The 7,259-nt window shown below is 38.7% G+C and overlaps 1 pseudogene; it reads right to left on the bottom strand.

Annotated features, from left to right (window-relative positions):
* Window positions 1-2,375: 2,375 nt before the first annotated feature.
* On the bottom strand, window positions 2,376-4,432 carry LOC149542037 (trans-cinnamate:CoA ligase, peroxisomal pseudogene; annotated as a pseudogene).
* Window positions 4,433-7,259: the final 2,827 nt, after the last annotated feature.

Genomic DNA, 7,259 nt, shown 5'->3' with positions numbered 1-7,259 from the left:
TGTAGACAAGAAGGAGCTCATATTATGTTTCTTATAGAGGCATGTTTTATGTAGAGAGAGAGAAAAAGAGATTATGAGGTGTATCTAGAGAGTAGGCACAAAGAGAGTTAGGGTTAGGGTTAGGTTTAAAATTAGAGTTAGATTTGGGATTAGGGTTAGGGTTAGAATTAGGGTTAGAAATATAGTTAGGATTAGAGATAGAGTTAGGGTTAGCGTAAGGGTAAGAATTAGGGCAAGGGTTAGAATTTGGGTTATAAATATAGTTAGGGTTAGTGTTAGGGTTAGAATAAGAGTTAGGGTTAGGGTTAGAGATAGAGTTAGAATTAGAGTTAGAATAAGGGTTGGAGTTAGAGTTAGAGTTAGAGTTAGGGTTATATTTAGGGTTAGAATTAAGGTTAGGATTAGAATTAGTGTTAGAGTTAGGGTTATGGTTATTGTTAGGGTTATGGTTAGGGTTAGCATTAGGGTTAGGGTTAGGGTTAGTGTTAGGGTTATGGTTAGGATTAGCATTAGGATTAGGGTTACAATTAGAGTAAGAGTTAAAATTAGAGGTAGTGTTAGTGTTAGTGTTAGTATAAGAGATAGAGTTAGACTTAGGGTTCAAGTTAGAGTTAGAGTTAAAGTTAGAGATAGAATTGTGATCAGGGTTAGATTAGGGTTAGGGTTAAAGTTACCTTATTAGATTTAGGGTTAGGGTAAGAGTTAGGGCTAGGATTAAGATTTGAATTAGGGTTAGTGTTAGAGTTAGAGTTATATATAGCGTTAGGGTTAGGATTAGGGGTAGGTTTATAGTCAAAGTTAGGATGAGGGTTAATATTGGGGTTAGGGTTACAAAAAGAGTCAAAGTTAGAGTTAGGCTTAGAATTAGGGGTAGGGTTAGAATTAGGGATAAAGTTAGAGTTGGAGTTAAGGTTAGAGTTAGAGTTAGAGTTAGATTTAGGGTAAGAATCAGGGTTAGGATTAGAATTAGCATTAGAGTTAGAGCTAGGGTTAGAATTAGGGTTAGGGTTAGGGTTAGGGTAAGAATTAGAGTTAGATTTATAGTTAGGGTTAGATTTAGGAATAGAGTTATAGTTAGGGTTAGAATTAGGTTAGGGTTAGAGCTAGAATTGGGGTTAGGGTTAGAATTAGGGTTAGAGTTAGGGTTATATAGGTTCAGGTTAAGATTAGGGATAGAATTAGAGTTACAATTAGAGTTAGAGTTAGAATTAGGGTTAGGGTTAGAATTAGGGTTACAAATATAATTAGGGTTATAGATTGAGTTAGAGCTAGAGTTAGGGTAAGGGTAATAATTAGGGTTAGGGCTAGAATTAAAGTTACAAATAAAGTTAGGGTTAGGGTTAGGGTTAGATTTAGAGGTAGGATTTGAGCTAGATTTAGAGATAGAATTAGAATTAAAACAAGAGTTGGAGTTAGAGGTAGGGTTAGAATTAGGGCTAGGATTATGGTTAGCATAAGGGTTATGGTTAGAGTTAGGGTTAGCATTAGGGTTAGGGTTATAATTAGTGTTAGTGTTAGTGTTAGTGTTAGGGTTATAATTGGGGCTAGAATTAAGGCTTAGGTTAGGGTTAGGGTTAGGGTTAGAATTAGAGTTAGATTTAGGGATCAAGTTAGAGTTAAAGTTGGAGATAGAGTTGGGGTTAGGGTTAGGGCTGGAGTTAGGGTTAGCTTTAGGGTTAGATTTAGGGTTAGAATTAGCACTAGAGTTAGAATTAGAGTTAGGATTACAGTTATAGTAAGGCTTAGGGTTAGGGATAGAATTAGGGTTAGGGTTAGAATTAGCATTAGATTTAGGATTATAAAGGGTTAAGGTTAGGGTTAGGGGGAGAATTAAAGTTAGAGATAGAGTTACAGTTAGAGTTAGGGTTAGGGTTAAACTTAGATATATATATATATATATATATATATATATATATATATATATATATATATATATATATATATATATATATATATATATATATATATATATATATATATATCTTTCATATTCGCGGCGACTGCTACTAGCTTATATATACTTATATATATATAAAATGTCGAGAGTCATCCTTCTCGAGGCACCTATTTTAATTCAAATCGTATCCAACACAAAAAAACCATTACGATTTAAATTAAAATAGGTCAAATGGGTCTTTAAAATTGTAACCACTATAAAAGCATATATAAGCTAGTTTGCTGTTAGCAATAGAAATGCAGAGACGCTAAGAGAGATAAATGGGATCTAGATTCAAATTTATAAACTGAAATTGAGAAATACCTTTGCTAGAAATAAAAAAATTTGACTGCACTAAATAAAATATGTCACTATAAGGATTCGTTATAATCGTGCTACCGTCATAAAAATCCGTATATACTTATCGTAACCATGCAGTCATGCTCTCATTGAAAAGCTCAAACATTGGCGACAGAAAGCATACAAACATCCAAAATCCATCATTATATTATAGATATTTATTCCCAAGTCTCCTGAAGAATATCTAAGCATATTTGTTTTATTTAGAAACACTATAAACGCTGTATTCTCTGCAGTTGAGCAGCTTTTCAGATCTCAAGCACGCAAACACACAGTCGATTTGTACAACACCAACACAACCATAATCCCACAAAACCTCTGAATTCAAAGACCCACTTGACCTCCTCCTTCAGAGTCTGGACTGTGCAATAACATAATTGCTACAATGGTCATCGGAGCTTGTACGGCGATGGGTCGATCTAGCCTTACTAACTTTTCCACTCGAATTGGAAGATAATTTCTTAGCCAATTCTCTGAGCAGAAACTTCTGCATTTTGCCAGTGGACGTCTTGGGTAGCTCCATAAACTTGACAGCCTTGGGAACCATATAGTGAGGAAGCTTGTCCCTACAGAAGGAGATAACCTCCTCTTCTCTAATCTTCTCCTTAGTATTAACAAATGCACAAGGAGTCTCGCCCCAGTAAGGATGAGGCATTGCAACGACAGCAGCTTCAATGATCAAAGGATGAGTATACAGAACACACTCAACTTCAACACTACTGATATTCTCCCCACCGGAAATAATCACATCCTTGGACCGGTCCTTGATCTCAACATACCCATCTGGATGAACAACACCAACATCACCCGTGTGGAACCACCCGCCAGAAAAAGCCTGTGAAGTAGCGTTGGGCTCATGCAGATAGCCTTTCATGAGCCCCCTACCTCTTAACATAATTTCCCCAACGCTCTTCCCATCCCGGGGAACGCTGGCCATTTTATCGGGATCCTTCACATCAACACTATCAAGACTCAGCACGCCGACTCCTTGCCGCCCTTTTAGGGCACCGCGATGGCTCTCGTTCAGCCCGTCCCATTCACTCTTCCACTCACAGGCCAACGCGGGACCGGTGGCTTCGGTGAGCCCGTACGCATGAGTCACAACAAACCCCATGGACTCCATTTTCATCACAACCGCCGGAGCCGGCGACGCGCCGCCGGTCAGAACACGAACCGGTCGTGGCAGCGACGCCGGTGACTCCGAGTTGAGAATGATGTTGAACACAATCGGTGCGCAGCAGAGATGAGTTACTCCCTCGTTTGCAATTGCCGAGTATATATCACTCGCAGTGGTATTGCGGATGCAGACGCTCGTCCCGCCTCGGGCAGCGAGAGCCCAGGTGAAAGTCCAGCCATTGCAGTGGAACATCGGGAGAGTCCAGAGGTAAACCGGCTCCGTCCCCATTTGCCACAGCAGCAGAATCGCCAAGCTGCTCAGATACGCTCCTCGGTGGCTGTAAACGACTCCCTTCGGAGCAGACGTGGTTCCCGAGGTGTAATTTAGGGCAATTGAGTCCCACTCGTCTTGCGGCGCCAGTGCCTCGAACCGCGGGTCTCCTTGCCTGATCAGATCCTCGTACGTCGCCATCCCGAACGTTTTGTGACACGGGTCGTCGTGAATGAGAACGAATTCGGGCTTCGTTTCGGGGTTCAGCATGGTCAGCGCTTGCTCAGCGAGGGGAAGGAATTGGTAGTCGACGAACAAGAGCTTGGCCTGGGAATGGGAGAGAATGAGGGCGACGTTGCGGGCGTCGAGGCGGGTGTTGATTGTGTTGAGGATCGCTCCCGCCATGGGAACGGCGAAATGCATCTCTAAGAGCGCGGGGACGTTGGGTGCCACCACAGATACAACGTCTCCTCTGGCAACATAGTCCTTCAGAGAGGACGCAAAGCGACGGCAGCGATCCATGGTTTCAGACCAAGTGCAACGAACATCACCATATATTATGGAGGTTCTGTTGGCGTACACTTGTGCTGCTCTGTATAAGAAGGTGAGAGGAGATAGAGCAGTGAAATTAGCAGGGGATTTGGGCAAGTCCTCCATCTTTAATGGTTTAGGGAACTTCCTGTAATGGATGTTGGAAAAACTCAATTAATCCGAGGAGTGGAACATTTGGCTGTGATGGGCGATTTATATAGGGCAAGAGTGAGGAACTTCCACGTGCTGAGTCAGGGAGGGCTCACATAGGAATCCTTTGAAGCTTAAAGGCCGGGTCTTTGATGCTGTCAAGACTTTTTGTCTGGTGGGGTCTGGTTCTAGAATGTCAAAATTTTTCACATTGTCAAAGGGTTGAGTTCCCATAAAATGGGATTCTTTCACATTAGGGAAAGAGATTCTTTTTTCATTTAAACTTTTGGTACAAAATTATTTACAAGTAACTTTACTATAAGTAATTATCTGTTAGTGATTTTAATATATTTTGAAAATTAAAAGTCTAATAGAAAGTTACTAATGATTCTAATATATAGTTATTAATGATTCTAATATATTTTGAAAATTAAAAGTTTAATAGAAAGTTATTTATGAGTTATTTTACTATATTTTATAAATTAAAAGTCTATTAAAAAATCATCTACGAACTATTTCACTATATGAAATGAAAAGCCTATTAGAAAATCAACTACAAACTATTTCACCATACTTCGCCACTAATTGGATCTAGGTGATGCTCAGAGGTGAAACATGCGGACTTGAGAGCTATAAGATTTCCAGAGCACTTTAGATTTCATTTGAATTTATGGATACGATTTCTGGAACTTCCTCAGTAGTCACCCATCTGAATACTACTCCAACTCAAAGACTTATTAACTATGAAATTTCCTCCTTACCTACTTAAAACTACCTATTATTATGTATACCAATTCTTTGTAAGCCTATTTGAAATTCTAATATTTAATTGTTTCCTCAAACATCAACACTGTATAAGTATTTCATCTTTCCTTAAATATATCGTTACTGCCATAATGCCAATATCATCGGCTAGGCATTTATTGCCGAAATTGTCTCTCACGCAATCTGTGAATAGCCTATAGAAGCTCGCTCCGAGTGGGTTCTACAGTTTGGTCCACACGTCTTCTATTGACATGACAGGAAATTGGCCAGCAAAAACAACGTTTGGAAATCTTTCCCCGCAAACACATGAAAAATTTCATTTTGCATTAAATCCGAGACGGAATTCGACGTGCTTCGCTAAAAAGGGTTTTCGGGGAAGAACGCCCACTCTGTCAATTTCTAGCTCGTACCAACAATGGGGAAAAAATCTCCATCTCGGTGGGGCGCAAGCTCATTCCGCTTGCTTGGTGGGTTGACCTTTGTGTAGTGGTAGGGAGTGATCCACATGTCTGTATGGAGAGCAGGGAAGCTTTTTTCATTACCTTTTTGTTCTCGTATTGTGTGATAATGGAGTCACACCATCTTCCGTAGAGACGGGAAAGTTGGGGACAGAGTCAAATGGCTATTCATGCCAAAAAGTGGCCACGAGGTATTGCAAACATCTCCCAACACCTACAAAAAGGCTATTTATTTCTATGCTAGAAATGGTTTCATTTTCCACAAAATCAAATAGAATTGTGCACTTGCTTCTACATAAATTGTAACTTGAGCAACGTCTGAACACTAAACAAAAATGTCATGTCTTACCAAGGACACCTGGTTTTGTTTTTTCAAACTTCTCTTTGACGTTTTAATTTTGAATTTATCTAACATCTAAACACTAAACTAAAACATCATCTCTTACCAAGGAGGACTTTCTCTTTCATGTTTGATATTTTAATTTAGGACATATCCAATACCCATCAATCGGGGGAGAAGGAAAAAAACAAATATATTTAAATGATATGGCAAAGATCTAATATTTCCTTTTCTTTAAAAAAACTGCAAATTGTAAATGCTAATGTTAAATTTTGACAGTTTTTTGTTGTTGTCTTCATATACGAGTTAACTACATAAAGAAAGGTTTCAGCTTCTAGGCATTCACAAATCTAGTTGTATAGAGACCATCGAAGGTACACACTTAGATCAACCATTATTAAAATTTGTGTGAAAAATGTAGTGTGTAGAGACAATATGATCATTAAATAAAAGTCAATCAAACACATAAATGTAACACCTCCTTCGAATGGATCATGCTACCTAGGAGGGAGGGAGGGAGAGAGGCAAAACATGATTATGCATCTTCATAAGTAAAGGAAGATTCAATGGATTGGTGTCAGAACTTAGAAGCGAAATATATGCATTCTCTTAGATGATATCTTATCACTTCCAATCATGGCTCAAATATGAATAATAACACATAAATATACGATATTTTCTTAGGCTAGCATGGAAGGGGTGCTTAAATGCCCTTGGCACTTTGCATCATCACAAAAAAATAAAAAAATTAATACATGAAAAAAAGGAAGAATGATATAACAAATAGAAGAAGGAATAATATAAAATATCCCAATTCTAGACATCGAAGGAGTACAAGTATCCTGTTATGAGGAATAACATTACAAACCAATACCTGGGGATCACAAGTAAATACACACTAATCTAAAGATGTAGAAGTGGGTACTACCTTCATAAGTCATCCATTAGTAGATCTTCATCCTTGAAGTCTCCATCAAATGGGAAGGGAGATTAAGATTGTAATGACACAACTGTGAGGGGATCCTCAGGAACCCTACCAATAGCTAAAGCCAAGGATGAGGAAACCTTGATATTGTTGTCTAAAACCTAAACTATGGTGAGTGAGGGGTATTGTGTGAAGATCATTTTTATCAACACAATATCCTTTAATAAGAAAGATGCAAGACTTCTAGCATGTAGGAGACTCTTGGGGAAGTGTACATGAAGAATATTATTAATTGACCTCTGAAAAGGGGCTAAATATGAAACCAAGAGAATCCATAAACTTCTCTATCGTGATAATCTAAGAAGAAAGATGTTCTTCTAGAGAAGCCTTAGAACACCTAAAATCTA

The sequence above is a fragment of the Cupressus sempervirens genome, chromosome 8, assembly GCF_028749045.1.
Source record: "Cupressus sempervirens isolate cs-2001-9-10 chromosome 8, ASM2874904v1, whole genome shotgun sequence".
NCBI lineage: Eukaryota > Viridiplantae > Streptophyta > Pinopsida > Cupressales > Cupressaceae > Cupressus > Cupressus sempervirens.
The sequence above is the reverse complement of the archived record's forward strand: the minus strand, read 5'-3'. Positions and strand labels throughout refer to the sequence as shown.